The sequence below is a fragment of the Zea mays genome, chromosome 8, assembly GCF_902167145.1.
Source record: "Zea mays cultivar B73 chromosome 8, Zm-B73-REFERENCE-NAM-5.0, whole genome shotgun sequence".
Taxonomy (NCBI): domain Eukaryota; kingdom Viridiplantae; phylum Streptophyta; class Magnoliopsida; order Poales; family Poaceae; genus Zea; species Zea mays.
Genome location: NC_050103.1, coordinates 77,737,019 through 77,756,859, shown reverse-complemented (window position 1 = coordinate 77,756,859; position 19,841 = coordinate 77,737,019).

Sequence of the window (19,841 nt, the reverse complement as noted above, 5' to 3'; positions counted from 1 at the left end):
TGCTTGGTGGCTCCATCCGAAGGATAGCTTCGATCTTGCTCAGGTTGGCTTCGATTCCTTTCGTTGATACTAAACAGCCAAGGAACTTGCCCTTCTTCACCCCAAAAACACACTTTTCTAGATTTAACTTCAGGCCAGCTTGCCTAAAATTAGCAAATGTCTCTTGCAAATTAGCAATGTGATTTTCGTGCTTCGTGCTTTTTACTATGATATCATCAACATAGGTCAGTACATTCCTGCCTATTTGAGAATGAAGGACCTTGGCTGTCATTCTGCTGAAGCTTCCTCCAGCATTTTTAAGCCCCTCAGGCATCCGAAGATAGCAATAGGTACCACTAGGGGTTATGAAGCTAGTCTTCGGCTCGTCTTCCTTCTTCATCCAAATTTGATGGTAGCCTGAGTAACAATCCAACAGACTCATGAGCTCTGAAGAAGCTGCTGCATCTACTAGAGAATCTATTCTTGGCAATGGGAACTTGTCCTTTGGACAAGCCTTGTTGAGATCTGTGAAATCAATGCACATTCTCCATTTACCATTGGCCTTCTTCACCATGACAGTGTTGGCTAACCATTCTGGGTATTTCACTTCTCTGATGACACCAGCACTAAGAAGTCTCTTCACTTCGTTCTGAGCACCTTCAGCTTTGTCTTCAGACATCTTTTGAAGCCTTTGTTTCCTTGGCCTGAAAGATGGATCCACATTGAGTGAATGTTCAATGACATCTCTATTGACACCACAGAGATCATTGGCTGACCAAGCAAAGACATCTTTGTTGTTGAATAAAAATCTTAGCAAAGTCTTCTCTTGCTCTTCAGACAACTGAGACCCCAGCAGTACCTTTTGTTCTGATATGTCTTCACATAGTAGCATAGGCTTCGGCTGATCCGCCGAAGTAGCCTTCTCTCTTTTGTACTTATACTGCTGACAGGCTTCGGCTCCATCTATATTATGAATTGCCTTCGAATCTGTCCAGTTTCCTTTGGCCTTTCTGGCAGCTTCTTGACTCCCATGGACAGCAATGGGCCCTTGTTCCGAAGGTATCTTCATGCATAAATATGCTGGATGAAGTATTTCTTCGAAGGCATTAAGTGTCCCTCGACCAATGATTGCATTATAGGGGTACTCCATGTCAACAATGTCAAAGACAACCTATTCAGTCCTTGTGTTGTGGACGAAGCCGAAGGGCACTGGCATTGTGATTTTACCGAGTGCTACAATCTACCTTCCTCCGAAGCCACAAATAGGGTGTGTAGCATCATGGATCTTGTCTTCTGGCTCTTGCATCTGTCTGAAGGCCTTAACAAATATGATATCCACTGCACTGCATGTATCAACCAGAACATTATGGACCAGAAATCCCTTGATGACACAAGATATGACCATAGCATCATTGTGAGGGAAATCTTTGAGCTGAAGGTCCTCATGGGAGAAGATGATTGGGATGTGGGACCATTTTGACTTGATGAAGGGTCCCTACACCCCAACATGCTGCACCCTTCTCTGCACTTCCTTCTTCTGCTTCTTGTTAGCCGGCTCTGAACTTGAGCCGCCTATTATCGGGAGCACCAGCTTCGTAGCCGAAGGTGCTACGACTTGGTTGTTGAACGAAGCCATCAGCTCAAGAGTGGAAGTGAGTTCACCGGAGGTGGGCGCCAATGTTGGGGACTTGTTCTCAAATGCTATGAATTAAGAACAAGGCAACACAAAAAGAGATTAATGGTTAATACCCTTCGTCCTTCGAAGCATTATTTCCCTTAGGATATAACGATCTTTAGATGGAGGTAATGAAGGACTTACCTTCATCATCGTAGTATACGTTAATGAAAGACGAAGCATATGAAACATGAGAAATGACATGAATAATTATGTGGCATTATTAATAGATCTTTATTATATCATCATGGATGAAATAAGAATAATATTGAATTACATTTGTACCTTTGGTTCGACAGAAGGCAAAAAGTTCAAGCATGACGCACCAACGAATACAGGCCAGCGTGAACAGTACGGGGGTACTGTTCACCTATTTATAGGCACATGACGCAGCCCGGTCAAAATTACATTTATGTCCTCGACAACTAGTTACAATCATGGCACAAATTATCATGGACTGATTGGTCTTTTCCTTTTTAAGTCGGTGCCACCCTTCGTCTCAAGGCATGTGGCTATGCCGAAGCTCCCTGGATGGTAGCTTCGGCGTGTACCTTCACGCTTGTACTTGCTTATGTGCTGATCTTCCAAAGGTGTTTCTTCTTAAAGGACCTTCGGCGACGAAGCAGTCCCCCCACAATTCTTTTGTGTAAAATAAAGCCACAAATCAATACAAGCCAAAGCAGACTCATAAGCCTATCAAATGCTTTGAGTGTGGAAAAGAAGGTCATTTTGCCCACAACTACAAAGCCAAACCACCAACTCCCCTACCAAAGCACTCAAGACCATTTGCCTTCAATGCTCACTATGTTTTAAGAAAAGTAGCAAATGGAAAAGTCAAAGTTACATTCCTAGGTCCACCAAGCAAGAGTAGACCTAGACAAATTTGGGTTGCAAAGTCCTTGATTGAGAAAGTCACCGGTCCTATGCAAAATAGGGCCCTCAAAATTCAAGCTTGATTTGTCTGTGGATGTAGGTGAACTACAAGACCGGTGGGAGCCATTGGGTTATTGACAGTGGATGCACACAACATATGACAGACAACCCACGGATGTTCACCTCACTTGATGCGAATGTTGATGGACAAGACAAAATCACTTTTGGGGATAATTCTAAGGGAAAAGTTCAAGGACTTGGCAAGGTGGCAATTTCAAATGATCTATCAATTTCAAATGTTCTCTTGGTTGCTCCTTTGAGCTTCAACTTATTATCAGTGGGTCAACTTTGTGATCTTGGCCTTCAATGCTTATTCACTCCTACAGAGGTTATTGTATCAAAAATGGATGATGAATCAATGGTGTTCAAAGGATTTAGATACATCAATCTCTACTTAGTGGATTTCACCTCTGAAGATGCAGACTTAAGAACTTGCCTCTTTACCAAAGCATCACTTGGATGGCTATGGCATAGAAGGCTTGCACATGTTGGAATGAGAACACTCAAGAAAGTACTAAAAAAGGACGTGGTTAGAGGACTAAAGGATGTTGTATTTGAAAAGGACAAGCCTTGTAGTGCATGTCAAGCTGGAAAACAAGTTGCTAACACACATCCTACAAAAGCTTTCATGTCAACATCAAGGCCACTGGAACTACTTTACATGGATCTATTTGAACCAACAACTTATGCAAGTGCTGGTGGCAACCTCTACTGTCTGGTTATAGTTGATGATTTTTCAAGATACACTTGGGTGTTCTTTCTCCATGATAAATCTGAAGTTGCATCTATATTCAAGAAAGTTTGCCAAGAAAGCTCAAAATGAATTTGATTGCAAGGTCAAGAAGATTAGAAGTGATAATGGAAAAGAATATGATAACACCAACATACATGAATATTTTGATGAGATTGGGATCAAGCATGAAGATTCAGCAACATATACACCTCAACAAAATGGAGTTGTTGAAAGAAAGACAGGACCTTGATCACACTTGCAAGGACAATGATTGATGAGTATAACACACCGGAGAGGTTTTGGGCTGAAGCTGTCAACACTGCATGTTATGCATCAAACAGGCTATTTCCTCACCGGCTACTTGAGAAGACTCCCTATGAACTGCTAAATGGGAAAAAGCCAGACGTCTCCTTCTTTCGGGTGTTTGGATGCAAATGCTACATCTACAAGAAACACCATCACCTAGGGAAGTTTCAAAGACGTTGTGACATTGGTTTTCTACATGGTTATTCATCAAAGTCCAATGCATATCGAGTATTCAATCATGCATGCCACTTGCGTGGTAGAAGAAACACATGATGTGGAGTTTGATGAGACTAATGGCTCCCAAGGAGCACTTGAAAATATTAATGATGTAGGTGATGAGCCACTTAGGGAAGCCATGAATGAAGAACATGCCAATTGGAGCTATCAAACCAAAATAAGATGAAGAAGAGGTGCAAAACATTGACATGCCTTCTTCATCAAGTGTACCACAAGATGATGAAAAAGATGAGAGGCATGGAATTGAAGATACATTTGTCTCTCATGAACAAGCAAGGGTACAAGCCGAAGATGTTGATGCTCCAAGATCTTCTTCCCAAGTGGTTTACATGAGAAACTCATCACTACTTAAAGCACACCCACAAGATCAAATCATTGGGAGTCCTTCGAAAGGGGTTATTACTCGATCATATAAACATGCTTCATTTATTGAACATCACTCTTTTGTTTCTTGTGTTGAGCCTACATGTATAGATGAGGCGCTACAGGATCCGGATTGGGTGAATGCCATGCATGAAGAACTAAACAACTTCACCCGCAACCAAGTTTGGACTTTGGAGAAGCCTGCACAAGATGCAAGGATCATAGGAACAAAATGGGTGTTCAGAAACAAACAAGATGATCAAGGTGTGATTGTGCGGAACAAGGCAAGACTTGTTGCAAAGGGCTTCTCTCAAGTTGAAGGCTTAGATTCTGGAGAGACCTTTGCACCGGTTGCTCGACTTGAAGTCATCCGTGTCCTACTCGCATATGCATCATGCTATGATATAAAGCTTTATCAAATGGATGTAAAAAGTGCATTTTTAAATGGCTTTATAAATGAACTTGTATATGTTGAGCAACCACCCGGGTTTGAAGACCCTAGATTTCCTAATCATGCTTACAAGTTGTCCAAGGCGCTATATGGGTTAAAGCAAGCTCCAAGGGCTTGGTATGAGCGTCTTCGCGACTTCCTCATCGAAAAGGGCTTCAAGATCGGGACCGTCGACACAACCTTATTCACAAAGAAACATAACAGTGATATTTTCATTTGTCAAGTATATGTTGATGACATAATCTTTGGCTCGACAAATGATTATCATTGCAAGGAATTTGGTGAGTTGATGTCGAAAGAGTTCAAGATGTCTATGATTCGTGAGCTGACATACTTCCTTGGCTTTCAAGTCAAGCAAATGAAAGATGGTAACTTCCTCTCACAAGAGAAGTATACCAAAGACTTGTTGAAAAGATTCAACATGGAGAAATGCAAACCAATCAAGACACATATGCCTACAAATGGACATCTCGACCTAGATGAGGGAGATAACCTGGTTGATCAAACTATCTATCGTTCTATGATTGGTAGTTTACTATATCTTACCGCATCTAGGCTCGATATCATGTTTAGTGTGCATGTGTGCTAGATTTCAATCAAATCCTAAGAAAGCTCATCTTCACGCTGTTCAAAGAATTCTTAGGTATCTCAAGCACACCCCAAGCGTTGGCCTTTGGTATCCCAAAGGAGCTACTTTTGATTTAATTGGCTATTCCGATTCGGATTATGCGGGTTGCAAAATTGATAGAAAAAGTACTTCCGGGGGGTGCCATTTGCTTGGGAGATCACTAGTATCATGGACATCCAAAAAAGCAAAATAGTGTTGCCTTGTCAACCACTGAAGCGGAATACATTGTCGCGGGTGCTTGTTGCACACAAATCCTTTATATGAAACAAACTCTTCTAGACTATGGTGTAGTTCTAGAAAAGGTACTTTTGTTGTGTGACAATGAGAGTGCTGTTAAAATTGCTAATAATCCTGTACAACACTCTCGCATTAAGCACATTGATATCCGTCATCACTTCCATAGAGATCATGTTGCTAAAGGAGACATTATTTTAGAAGGAGTAAGGTCGAAAGATCAATTAGCGGATATTTTCACTAAGCCACTTGATAAAACCCGTTTTTGCATGTTGAGGAATGAGTTAAACATACTTGATCTCATAAATTTTATTTAAGATCTCAAAATGGTGTTGTCAAGCCTGCATTGCATATTTAAATTTCTTGTATTGCATCTAGGGCTTGTCTAACCTAGTTAAGATAACCGCCAACAAAGCGAGTGAAAGAGATTAACTTGGGCTCAAACTTGACAAGTCTTAGTTTTAAGCTTTTAGTACTTAAATTCTTATTTACTATGCAAATGTTGGTTTTTGAGGTATGCATGTGGCACTACACTTAGGGGGAGTATTCAAAACTCAAATCGTTCATGAAAACCCCTAGTGCAAAGCCAAAATGTAAATCTCACCATTTGGCTATTTTCTCTAAAAATTATCTAGCCTATGGCAAAAAATTTTGAAAATTTTTGGGAAAATATATGAGGGTACCAATACCTATCCCAACAGGTGTTCTTTTGTGTGCTTATAAGTTGGGATTTGGTTTGGTTCAAAATTAGATAGAAAATTTAAAACAATTCAAAAATCCCCTCTGTTTGGGCTCACCGGACACTGCATTGTGCACTGTTCGGTGCACCGGCTGGCCCGTGCAGATCCCCTTTTCCTCTGTGTGCTGTCAGGTTGTTCACCGGACAACTACTGTGCGCTGTCCAGTGTGCACCGGACAGGCACTGTAGACTGTCCGGTGTGCCCATAATCGGGCTTTAAGAAATCCTTCCCTCGCCCGAGCCCGAGGACAGGGCATTTCTCCTCACCTCTCTGGTTTTCTCTGGTGCTCTCTGGCGTTTCCCCCCTCTCCTCATCGCCGCCGGCAATTCTCCGGTGAGGGTCTCCGGCGAGCTGCCCCTGGCCAGTGCTCGCGCTCCTCTCCCTCTCTGGTGAGCTCCTCACTGCCCTCTTCCCTCTCTCTCTGTCTCTCTGCAGTGAAGCTACCCTCCCACCTTTTGTGCTCGATTCAAATCCATGTGAAAATTTGTGAATCCAAATGCATGATTGGGCCCCTATATGCTTCTTGAATATCCCTGCAGGTTCCTAGCTCCCTTTGGGAGGGTTTCAATATCTCTAATAGCCATTTCACCTAAACCTTAGAACTCCACACGCCAGGTGCTCGATAAAATGTCCAAACCAGCCAAATTTGCTCCAATCGATCCCAAATTTTCCAGGCACCTTCATGATACCTCCAGTAACATATTCACAAAATTTCACACCTATTCGATATCCCAGACTCCAAATTTTCACAAATCCCCATTTCTAGTGATCGATTCCGAGCCGAGTACCACAATTCCACTTTCTTCGCCCAAAATCAAACCAAGAGCACACCTCAATAATATTTACCCATATAAACCTATTCGTGAAGTATCAGCTCAATTCCATGTCATTTCATCCCTCAATTCCAATTTCAAATCTCCTATGGCACTATTCCTCGGTCAAACGTTGTTTTCGCGTCGTTTGACCTCTATATCGCTAAATCACTCGTTTTATGTGGCATAATTCTGTGTATGTATTTATTCACATTTCATATACTTATGACTATGTGACTAATATGTGCTCACCTCTTCTGTCATTTCAGTGACCTCGCCTGCTCGTGAACCCATCTCCTGTCCTGCCTGGATTCTCTCTCTCTCACGTGAGGTTTCCAGGTAGTTGTCCATTCTTTTGTAATCCTATATGAGCTGCTCTCTTCTCGTGCTTAGCTTTTCTGTCTTCTATGCAGTCTTCATTAGGATGGTGTGGACGAAGAATGTGTCAGCGCCAAGGGGAGGAGATGACGAGGACCCTCCTCGCCCCTTCAGGTAGGTCAAGGGGAAGACCGTGTACCTAGAGCAGCATGAAGGCCGCAAGAAGCGACGTTTGGATAGAGCAGCCCGAGCATCTATTGTAGCGGTAGCAGCAACAGAGCAGGCAGAGAGAGGTGGTCAGCTTCAGATATCATCAGATCAGATTGCCTACCGGGTCCATCGTCTCGCGTCTCGACCTCGCTCCTCCGCTCCCTCTACACCCGCCACAACTACCACTCCACCTCCCACTACGCCAGCTCCAGTCGCTCCCGAGCCCTCCACCACCTCAACCATACCTACCACCACTCCCGCTTCCACAGTTCCTCCTCCCGCTCCCATCTCTACACCACCTATTCCACCTGCCCGCTTCCGGGAGCGCGACGAGACCGAGGTGTGACCACTGGCTGCTGATCCTCGTCTGATCGATCTACAGCGTGCTACTGCGGCCCGGGTACGTCGGTTCAGACACGTACTCGTGGAGTCTTGGCTACCTGCTGAGAGGGACCCTACAGCGGCAGATTTGTTCAGCACCAGGATTCAGGACTCGTTCTTTCGAGCTTAGATGTCAGCCCAGATAGCTCTGTGCGCGCACCGCCTATTGGATCTCCCTGCGTTTCTGCTAGCCGCCGGTGCAGATTCCGAGGTTCACCTCTCTTATTTGCCTGGACTTCTCACTTTACTGACTACCAGCGGTAGATATGTTGAGGAGTGGGTCCGACTGTTTTATGCTTCAGTATGGATAGACCCCGACCACCAGTGGATGAGGTTCCGTTTTGAGCGAGAGGATGTCACTCTTCATGCCAGCCAAATCCGCCAGCTGTTTGGAATTACCGAGTCATCGACTCGCCTTCACATCCTTTTCTATGGCACTTCTGATCCTCCTCGACGCCCTCATGGTGGAGTCGCTTCGGCCACAGCTCACATCGCGGCCCTGTTCCGACCGCCTTTCACAGATGGGTCGCGACGCTCTCCAGCAGATTTCACTCCAGCGGCCAAGTATCTCTATCAGATCATGAGACGGACGCTCTTGCCTCGGATGGATTATAGAGAGGCCACCACGCACATCCAGCTCTGGCTACTTGGTGCCCTGATCTCACATTCAGAGTATGATGTGGTTGATTTCCTTATATGTGAGATCGAGGACACGGTATTGGATGGTCTTCATGCTCACCGTCGGCTGCCATATGCGCATTATCTTTGCTACAACTTCGCGCAGCTGATTTGACCACCTCAGTTTCAGGGCACTCTTGAGGCCTCACGCCTCCATTTTGGCTCCTATAGTACAGCCCCTGAGGACCCAGTGCCAGTACCAGATTCAGTGATAGACACTCAGGCAGAGGATGTGTCACACCCGGTTTTAGAAGGCAAACCGAATGCGAACCATGTACGTGCCAGGATCAGCAATTCACGTACACTACATAACATGGACATCATCACACAATGCTCAAATAGTATTAAAAAGGGGAATAATAGTCGATTACATCATATGTCTGAGACATTCACATAGTCTTTACAATAAATCAAAGTGTGGAAAAGAAACGTAGATAAACGCGGCCTTCACAGGCAGCCGACTAGGGGTTGCCGCTAACCCACGCCTAGAACTCATCGTAGTCTTGGAACTCCTGGTGGTCTCCTTCCACAGCTTCATCTTCTCCTGAATGGGGGTTGCAATGCTGACAACCTGGGGATGGGGGGGTTTGGTGTGTAGAGCAAGGGTGAGTACACATCAACATACTCAACAAGTATCCTGTTTGGCTGTAGTGGACTAGCTTTATGTGGGGGTAAGTCAAGCTGTTGCTTTTAGTTGGTCAGATTATTATTACTAGTGGAGAAAGCCAAGTACTCCTTTAAAAACGGAAAGAGTACCACTTACCATTACCAGAATCAATACCAAGAACCATCAATCTCATTGCCACCTGCAAATCCGAACATCTCTGATCAAGTAACACAAATCACTGAAGCTCCCTTGGCCGCTCATAACCGTGAGCACGACTGATATATCAGTTTTCATACACTCTATAGAGGTTGTGCACTTTACCCACAAGCCGTGATTCCCTTTCTGCCCGGAGATCATGACTCTCCATTGATCACTACCAAGGTGACCCAGCAGGGCATCACTATGTAGCCTTTACAAAGATTCCCCGGGACTGTAGCCGCCCGTTAGGTTTCCTAAATCCACCGCACTCCTCCCCAAGGGGGCGAACCCAAGCTTGGCAGAGCGAGCCGCATACACCGAGCCCCATTAACGGCACGACGGCTAAGCGAACTACACCCCAGTTCCTCTAATTATTCAGCTAAGGGCATCCCATTCCACCCTCATGGTTGCACTGTTTTCTCGGGCGGTCATCCAATAAACAGGTCCTTACGGAGAGGCATTCGAGAAACCGCTCGAGCCCCCTTGAATACCACAAGTATAACATCATAATAAAGGAGGGGAAAACAGCGTACCATTGATAATTCTCATCATGTTCATTGATTAGAGTTGAGCAATAGCATAAAGCTAAACAATAATAATCCAACCCAGATAGGTAACAAGGACAGGGATAACAAAAGCTAGTCGATCCTTAGGTATAAATGTGTAATGCGGGAGGTGAATTAAAGAATGTATAGAACAGAGATACGTCAAGGGACACTTGCCTCCACCAACCGACTGCTGCTCAGGGGCTTCTCCTGCGAGTTCTTCGGGCTCCTCAACCGGATCGTTCTCTATGCGAGCGCAAACATACATACATCCATACATTTAATACAAAAGAACAGTACACCATACAATAGAATGCAGTAAGTAAACAGACGTTCCACGCGGGCTCGCAACTACGGTTAAGAAAGAAAGAGAAAAAGACAGTCGAGAAACGATCACGTTACGTAATTATAAATTAAACCACTCGCTTAACCGAAGGGCATTAATTTGGATACTACGTTTGGTATAAAGTAAAGTCATGTCTTCCTGTTTAATTATTATAAATAGATAAAGATGAATGAAAGGGAGGGGTCGCATGGCGAGATGTACGACACAACACTTTAAATCGAATTAAGAAATCAACGACTCGTCACGCGACAGAGCGCACAACGAGACACTTGCATTAATTATAAAGAGACGTTAAGCATCACGCGACGAAACGAACGACGGCATACGTCAACAGAACTGAGTTTAAAGTGGAACATCGCGTGACTGGACGCGCGACGTCACACATTAAACAACCTGAAATTAAAATGGATCGTCGCGCGACGAAGCGTGCGACGCAGCACATTGATAAATATAAATTAAAAGAATCGTCGCGCGACGAAGCGCGCGACGCAGCACGTCGACTAAACAGATTAAAGTAGATTAAAACGAGGTAAAGTGCAGTACGATTACGGTCGTACGCGCGAGAGCACGCTACGTGTGCTGAGGGCACGCGGATCGTGCAGGCACGCGTGGCGTGGGGCTGCCGAGGCACGGGTTCGGGCAAGGGCGCACGGACGAGGGCGCGGGTGGGACGCGGGCGGGGAGGGGCTCGCCGGGGGGCGGGGTGCGGTCGGGGGAGGGCTCGCCAGGGTAGGGGAGGGCGCGGGGTCGCCGGGGTGGGGCACGACGCGGCCTCCAGGGCTCGCCGGGCGCGGGGCCGGGGAGTGGAGGGCGCGGGCGCGGCCGAGGGGGAGGGAGGGCTCGCCGGGGCGCGAGCAGGGCGCGGCCGCGAGGGGCGGCGCGGGGGCGGGGCTCGCCGAGGCCAAGACCAGACGCGGGGAGGGAGGGCGCGGGCGACCGAGCTCGCCGGGGCGGAGCTCGCCGGGGCGCGGGACGGGGAGGGGAGGGCGCGGCACGGCCGAGGGCGGGGAGGGCTCGCCGGGGCAGGGCGAGGGCGGGGCTCACCGGGGCCGAGCGCGCGCGGGGGAGGGAGGGCGCGGCGCGGGGAGGGAGGGTGAGGCCGAGGGGGCTCGCTGGGGCGGCGCAGCAAGGCTCGCCGGGGCGTGGGACGGGGAGGGCGCGGCCAGGGCGCGAGACGCGCGCGGGTAGGGAGGCCGCGTGGGGGAAGAAGAAGGGGAGGGGGAGGAGAGAGAGGAAAGGGAAGGGGAAAAACTCACCTCCGGGGATCCAAACTCCGGCGATCTCGACTCCAAACCCTAGGGCACCACGGGGAGAGAGAGAGGGGTGGAAGGAGGAGAGGGAGGTTACTGCGCGGGAGAAATCAAATGAGCCAAACGGATCTGGGGAGGAGGGGGCGCCAGGGGGAGGGCAGGGGCGCCAGGGGCGCGCGAGCCGAGCCGGGCCGGACCGAGCCGGGCCGGGCTGGGTCACATCGCGGATCGAAACCCACGACACACACGACCATTAAAGGAACTACAATCGCGAACCGAAATCCGAAACAGAACGAGACGAACACGCGACATCAGACAAAGAAATGTGCTTCGGCATGATGCAACACCCATGACACTTAGGTTTTGGTTTATACATGACATGGACACCTGTCACTATACTGGTTTGAAATTAGGAAGAAGGAGCGAAACAGGAAGAGAAAAGAGAGTAACGCCCGAATTTGGTGAGAGAAAAGAAGAAAAAATTCTACCCCCAAATTCAGGGCGTTACAAACCTATCCCCCTTAAAAGAATCTCACCCTCGAGATTCAGGGTTGGCTAGCAAAAAGCTCAGGATATTTAGCCATCAGATCATCTTCACGCTCCCAGGTTGCTTCTTCCTCAGAGTGGTGATTCCATCTGACTTTGCACATTCTGATGGTCTTCCTTCGGGTGACTCTGTCTGCAGTCTCAAGGATTTGCGCTGGTTTCTCCGTGTAAGTCAAGTCCTCCTAGACTTCAAGACCTTCCACTGTCAACTGCTCTTCTGGCACACGCAGACATTTCTTCAACTGAGACACATGAAAGACATCATGCACAGCAGACAAATTTTCTGGCAGACTGAGCTGATAGGCCACTTCTCCACGCCTTGCGAGAATCTGATACGGACCAATGTAGCGGGGTGCTAGCTTGCCTTTGACTCCGAATCTTCTGACTCCTCTGATCGGCGACACTTTCAGATAGACAAAATCTCCAACCTCGAAACTCAGCTCTCTTCTTCTTGTGTCTGCATAGCTTCGCTGCCTTGATTGCGCTATCTTCAGATTCTCTCGAACCATCTTGATGTTCTCTTCAGCATCAAGCAGAATGTCGAGCCTGAATACTTGCTTCTCTCCAGGCTGATCCCATTGCAGTTGAGTTCTACAACTTCTTCCATAAAGCGCCTGAAATGGTGACATCTTCAAGCTAGCCTGGTAACAGTTGTTATAGGAGAACTCTGCATAAGGCAATCTCGTGTCCCATCCGGACTGATCTTGCAACACACAGGCTCTCAACATGTCTTCAAGAATTTGATTGGTCCTTTCGGTCTGACCATCTGTCTGCAGATGATAGGCGGAACTGAAATTCAGATGTGTGTCCAAGGCTTCATGCAACTGCTGCCAGAAATGAGAGGTGAACTGTGTTCCTCTGTCTGACACTATCTTCTTTGGCACACCATGAAGACAAACGATCCGAGACATGTACAACTCTGCCAATACTGCACTGCTGTAGTTGGTCTTGACAGGTATGAAGTGGGCTGACTTGGTTAAGCGGTCCACCACTACCCAAATGGAATCTTAGCCGGCTCGAGTGCGAGGCAATCCGACTATGAAGTCCATGCCGATTTCATCCCATTTCCACTGAGGAATTTGCAGTTGCAACAACCTAGCCAGTCTCTGGTGCTCTGCCTTGATCCGCCGACAACTATCACACATAGCCATATGCTCTACGATTTCTCTCTTCATTTCGTACCACCAGAATTTCTTCTTCAGATCCTGATACATCTTCTCACTACCAGGATGAATCGAATAAGCTGTCTCATGAGCTTCCTTGAGAATCAATTCCTGAATAGACTGGACACTGGGAACACACAAGCGGTCTTTGAACAATATCACACCTTCTGCATCTTTCCGAAAATCTTTGCCTCTGCCATCTAGAATCAGTCGCTGGATCTCACTGATCTTCTCATCATTCTTCTGCGCTTCTTTGATTTCCTGCTCCAAGGTAGGTTCCAACTCAATTGTGACTCCTCGCGCGTTGTTCAGAAATCCAAGACTCAACCTGTCAAACTCTTTGGCCAACTCATAAGGCATCGGACGAGCGGCCATCAGATTGACTTGACTCTTCCTGCTCAAAGCATCTACTACTACGTTCGCTTTGCCTGGATGGTAATGAATCTCCAATTCATAGTATTTGATCAGCTCTAACCATCTTCGTTGCCTCATATTCAACTCTGACTGAGTGAATATGTACTTCAGACTCTTGTGGTCTATGTAAACATCACATTTCTATCCATACAGATAGTGCCTCCATGTCTTCAGTGCGTGAACCACTGCTGCCAACTCTAGATCATGGATTGGGTAATTCTTCTCCTGAACCTTCAGCTGTCGGGACGAGTAAGCCACAACTCTTCCCTCTTGCATCAACACACATCCCAAACCAGTGTAACAAGCATCACAATACACCGAGAAGGGCTTGTGCACATCAGGCAAGACTAAGACAGGCGCTGTAGTCAACTTCTCTTTCAGCGCTTCAAAGGCCTCTTGACATTTTTGGGTCCACTTGAACTCAACCTTGTTGCCTAGCAAAGCTGTCATTGGTTTCGCAATCTTTGAAAATCCTTCGATGAATCGCCGATAATATCCGGCCATTCCAATAAAGCTCTTGATTCCTCAAGCATCTGTTGGCGCTTCCTAGTTCAGAATGTCTGTCACTTTCTTCGGATCCACAGCCAATCCTTCTTTGTTGATTATATGACCCAGGAACAGGACTTCACTGATCCAGAACTCGCACTTGCTCAACTTTGCATACAACTGGTGCTCTCGCAATCTCTGCAATACCATCCTCAAATGATCTGCATGTTCTTCTTCGCTTTGAGAGTATATTAGAATGTCATCAATGAATACCACCACAAACTTGTCAAGATAATCCATGAATACACTGTTCATCAAGTTCATGAAGAAGGCCGGTGCATTGGTTAGACCAAAAGACATCACAGTGAACTCATACAACCCATACTTGGTAATGAATGTCGTTTTCGGAATATCTGAAGGTCAGATCCTAAGCTGATGATAACCTGACCTCAGATCTATCTTGGAGAACACACTGGCTCCTCTCAACTGGTTGAACAGATCTTCTATTCTGGGCAATGGGTACTTGTTCTTGATTGTGACCTCATTCAGAGCTCGATAATCGATACACATCCTTCTGGTGCCATCTTTCTTCTCCACGAATAGGACAGGGGCGGCCCAAGGCGAGGTGCTTGGCCGGATGTAACCTTTCTCTGACAGCTCATCGATCTGCTTCTTAAGCTCAACCAACTCTGGTCTAGATACTCTGTAAGCTCTCTTAAAGATGGGGGCGGTTCCAGGAAGAAGCTCTATGGCAAATTCAACTTTCCGCTCTGGTGGCATACCTGGTAAGTCCTTTGGAAACACATCTGGGAACTCGGACACCACCTTGATACTCTCAATTGGGTCTGCTTCACTGTTTTTGACAGCCATCTGATAACAACTTCCTTTTTTCGGCTCAGGCGGGACTAACTTGGTCACCACTTCCTCTCCTAGTGGGGACACCAACTTGATTGTCCTCTTATCACAACTGATAACTGCCTGATACTTATCTAGCCAATTGATCCCTAGGATGACATCTATTCCCTGAGTACCCATTACTATGAGGTTAGCGGGAAATGCTATCCCCCTTATTTCCACGCTTACATTCAAACAAATGCTATCGGCTCGAATTCTACCACCGGCTGAGTCAATTTGAATGGGGGTTGACATGGCAGATATTGGGAGAATATGTGCTTCTACCCATGATGTAGTAATGAATGAATGCGTTGCTCCAGTATCAAATAACACTTCTGCAATATGGGAGTCGACTGGGAACATACCTACTATCATGTCGGGGGTCTCCTGAACTGCTTCAGCCTCCAAGTGGTTCAGTCTCCCATGATTATATCGCGGCTGAGAGCGGTTGCCTGCTCCAGGCTGAGACACATTCTGCTTTGCTGGGGCATTCGGGCCTTACTGCTGCTGGGCTGCCTTCTTCGGACATTGCATCACCCAATGGCCTTGCTCTCCATAGTGGAAACATGCTCTGTTTCCAACCTGAGCTGGTGCTGCCTGACTGTTCTGCTAGGTTACGGGGGCAGGAAGACGAGGTGACTGCTGATTCTGCCTCTGAAAACTGACCTCCTCCTGATTGATTGTTCTGGCGATTCTGGTATTGGTGCTAAGGGAACTGCCTTTGGAACTGCTGCTGCTGAGGTGGACGCTGGTTATGCCTAAACTGCTGAGGTCGATTGCCTGAGAAACGAGGACGATTGCTACTTCCAGGCTAGGGTCCACTGATCTTGCACTTGCGATCCTCCATCCCTTACGCTTCCTCTCAGTCATGATTGCTCTGTCAATCAGGTGCTAGAATGTCAGGAAGGTATGATTAATCAGCTGATACTGCAGAGGGTCAACCAAGCCTCTCAGGAAACGATACTGTCTCTTGGCGTCGGTATTGACATCTTCAGGAGCATGGTACTCACTAACAGACGATGACCCTTGCTTGAGGGCTAGGAACTCCTCCTTTTTCACTGTCATCAGACCTGCAGGAACATGGTACTGACGAAAGCTACCTCTAAATTCTTCCCAGGTGATGGTGTCGGGGTTGGCATGGGTGACGAGATAAGACTCCCACCAAGACTGAGCTGCTCCTCTCAACAGACGGGGACCATACAGAACTTTCTCCCTGTCATCACACTGAGCGGTATGCAACTCTCGCTCCACAGTGCGCAGCCAGTCTTCAGCGTCCATGGGGTCAGAAGAATGAGCAAACGTTGGGGGATGACCTCTCATGAATTCAGCACGCTTGTCTCTGGGCATCTGAGGCATCTGAGGCTGAGGTGGTGGCTGCTGCTGCTGTTGCTGAATGGCGGCCAGAGTCTGACCGATGGCTTGAACTTCCTGAGTCTGCATTAGGAACATCTACTCGATGGACATCGGGGGCAGGCGGCAGCTGCTGTTGCTGAGGTACCTCATCCTGTTGAGCGGCTTGCTCCTGCTGAGCACGCCTTCCTCCTCTGCGCCTGTTTTCTGACATCTGCAGAATGCAACCACACATCAGAACTGATCTTGCAAATCTTGCAGCATAAGAAAAGAGTATAGAATTCTCCACAACACTGAACAGACGAGCATCTTCACTGATCTCCAACACAGACCAACACAGCTTCTCAGATAAAGAGGAAAGTGGAACAAAAGGCTTCCCAACTAGATAACTAACTCCATTAACATAATAGGTAAACCAAAATGCAGGGGATACCCACACTCTGGTGACAGTCATTACAAAGATCCAAAGCAAAAATAGTTCATCATGACAAACATAAATGCACAGGATAAGCAAACTACCCTGTCTAACTAAGACCGACTAAGAGCGAGACTAACGCTAAGACTATAGCTTATATGTATATATTTTTGTATTAATTACAAGATCCGACTCTGACGATCTATGGTTCTAAGTCTATCTTGGTCTTACAGTCGGGATTGCCATAAGACTGGTGTCCATGCCGAGGCGAGCGGTACGGGTGCTGAGTCCCGACGGGAGCGGGGGAACCATCGTCCAGGTGACGACGTTCCACGCGCTCAGCCCGCAACTAGGAGATCTCAGCATGAGCCCTACTCAGCTCGTCTAATGCATGGTCCAGCTCTGTGTTTAGCACGGCGGCTAGGTTGACTGTGCTGCTCGACCTAGGATTATCCTCACCAACAGGTGAAACAATCACGCCTCCTGTGCTGCCAGATGAACGGCGGGGGTAATACTTCAGGTTGAGACCGTCGGCTACCCCGCCGAGAACTGAGCAGTAGTGCGAAAGCGCACGCCGTGCGGCATCTTGCATGGCCGCCTCAGCTGAGTCCCGCTCAGAGATAGAATAATGCTCCGAGCAGACCTCAGCACCCCAGAGACTGTTCTCCGGACGGTGCACCAAGAAGGTCGCCTCCCAGCGGTCCGGGTAGACCCTGCGACTATGCTGGAAGACCACACAGCGATACTCGATAGACCAAGTACATCGGTCAAGTGCCCGATGTAGCAGGGTGTCGAGCGCATTGTGGAAGTGACACCCGCGAGCAGCGTCGTGAGTGATGGGTCGAGCAACCCATCCTTCCAGCTCCTGGCCAGCAGAAAAGTTGGTGTCGTGGCTCGAGCTGCTGTCGCCACCTCCGTCGTCTAGATCTCCTCCGGCAGCTACTCCAGGGGCTGGGGCATCCAGTGGTGGTGCAGGGGGCACCTCAAGCGGAAGCACAGGGGAACAACTCCTCACAGACTCTATCTCCTGCTGAAGCGAGAAAGAGGAGCCCTACTGCTCCTATCGTCGACGTTCCTGCTCCTCATGCAGGCGATGGTGCAGCCTCTCCAAGTGGATGGACTGACCGGCCACGGGACGGCGAAGCGGACGCTCCGCGAGACGAGAGGGTAAGAAGGGGATGACAGACTTCCGGGCGGTGTGTCTAAGACGAGCCATCTACAAAGGACACCGCAAGCATAAGAGTGAGAACAGAACTAGTATGACCAGCAAGTAAACCATAAATAAATGAAGGATTAGAATAAAACACAATTTTCAGCAAGGTATAATATATAGTAGAACATAGGTTTGGTCGACATGACCAACTTTTGAAGGGATACCAAAGTCAAGGCAGGGACAGAGGTCTATAATCCTTAGAACGACCATTCTACTCTAGGTTAGCGGTCCTACAGTCAGCACGACTTTGATACCACCTATGTCACACCCGGTTTTAGAAGGCAAACCGAATGTGAACCATGTACGTGCCAGGATCAGCAATTCACATACACAGCAGTTACATAACATGGACATCATCACATAGTGCTCAAATAGTATTAAAAAGGGGAATAATAGTCGATTACATCATATGTCTGAGACATCCACATAGTCTTTACAATAAATCAAAGTGCGGAAAAGAAACGTAGATAAACGCGGCCTTCACAGGCAGCCGACTGGGGGTTGCCGCTAACCCACGCCTAGAACTCATCGTAGTCTTGGAACTCCTGGTGGTCTTTTTCCACAGCTTCATCTTCTCCTGAACAGGGGTTGCAATGCTGACAACCTGGGGATGGGGGGTTTGCTGTGTAGAGCAAGGGTGAGTACACATCAACATACTCAGCAAGTATCCTGTTTGGCTGTAGTGGACTAGCTTTATGTGGGGGTAAGTCAAGCAGTTGCTTTTAGTTGGTCAGATTATTATTACTAGTGGAGAAAGGCAAGTTTTAGAATTAACCCACGTTATTAACCCAAACGTACTCCTTTCCAAACAGAAAGAGTACCACTTACCATTACTAGAATCAATACCAAGAACCATCAATCTCATTGCCACCTGCAAATCCGAACATCTCTAATCAAGTAACACTAATCACTGGAGCTCCCTTGGCCGCTCATAACCGTGAGCACGGCTGATATATCAGTTTTCATACACTCTGCAGAGGTTGTGCACTTTACCCACAAGCTGTGATTCCCTTTCTGCCCGGAGATCATGACTCTCCATTGATCACTACCAAGGTGACCCACCAGGGCATCACTACATAGCCTTTACAAAGATTCCCCAGGGCTGTAGCCACCCGTTAGGTTTCCTAAATGCACCGCACTCCTCCCCAAGGGGGCGAACCCAAGCTTGGCAGAGCGAGCCGCATACACCGAGCCCCATTAACGGCATGACGGCTAAGCGAACTACACCCCAGTTCCTCTAATTATTCAGCTAAGGGCATCCCATTCCACCCTCATGGTTGCACTGTTTTCCCGGGCGGTCATCCAACAAACAGGTCCTTACGGAGAGGCACTCGAGAAACCGCTCGAGCCCCCTTGAATACCACAAGTATAACATCATAATAAAGGAGGGGAAAACAACGTACCATTGATAATTCTCATCATGTTCATTGATTAGAGTTGAGCAATAGCATAAAGCTAAACAATAATAATACAACTCAGATAGGTAACAAGGACAGGGATAACAAAAGCTAGTCGATCCTTAGGTATAAATGTGTAATGCGGGAGGTGAATTAAAGAATGTATAGAACAGAGATAGGTCAAGGGACACTTGCCTCCACCAACCGACTGCTGCTCAGGGGCTTCTCCTGCGAGTTCTTCGGGCTCTTCAACCGGATCGTTCTCTATGCGAGCGCAAACATACATACATCCATACATTTAATACAAAAGAACAGTACACCATACAATAGAATGCAGTA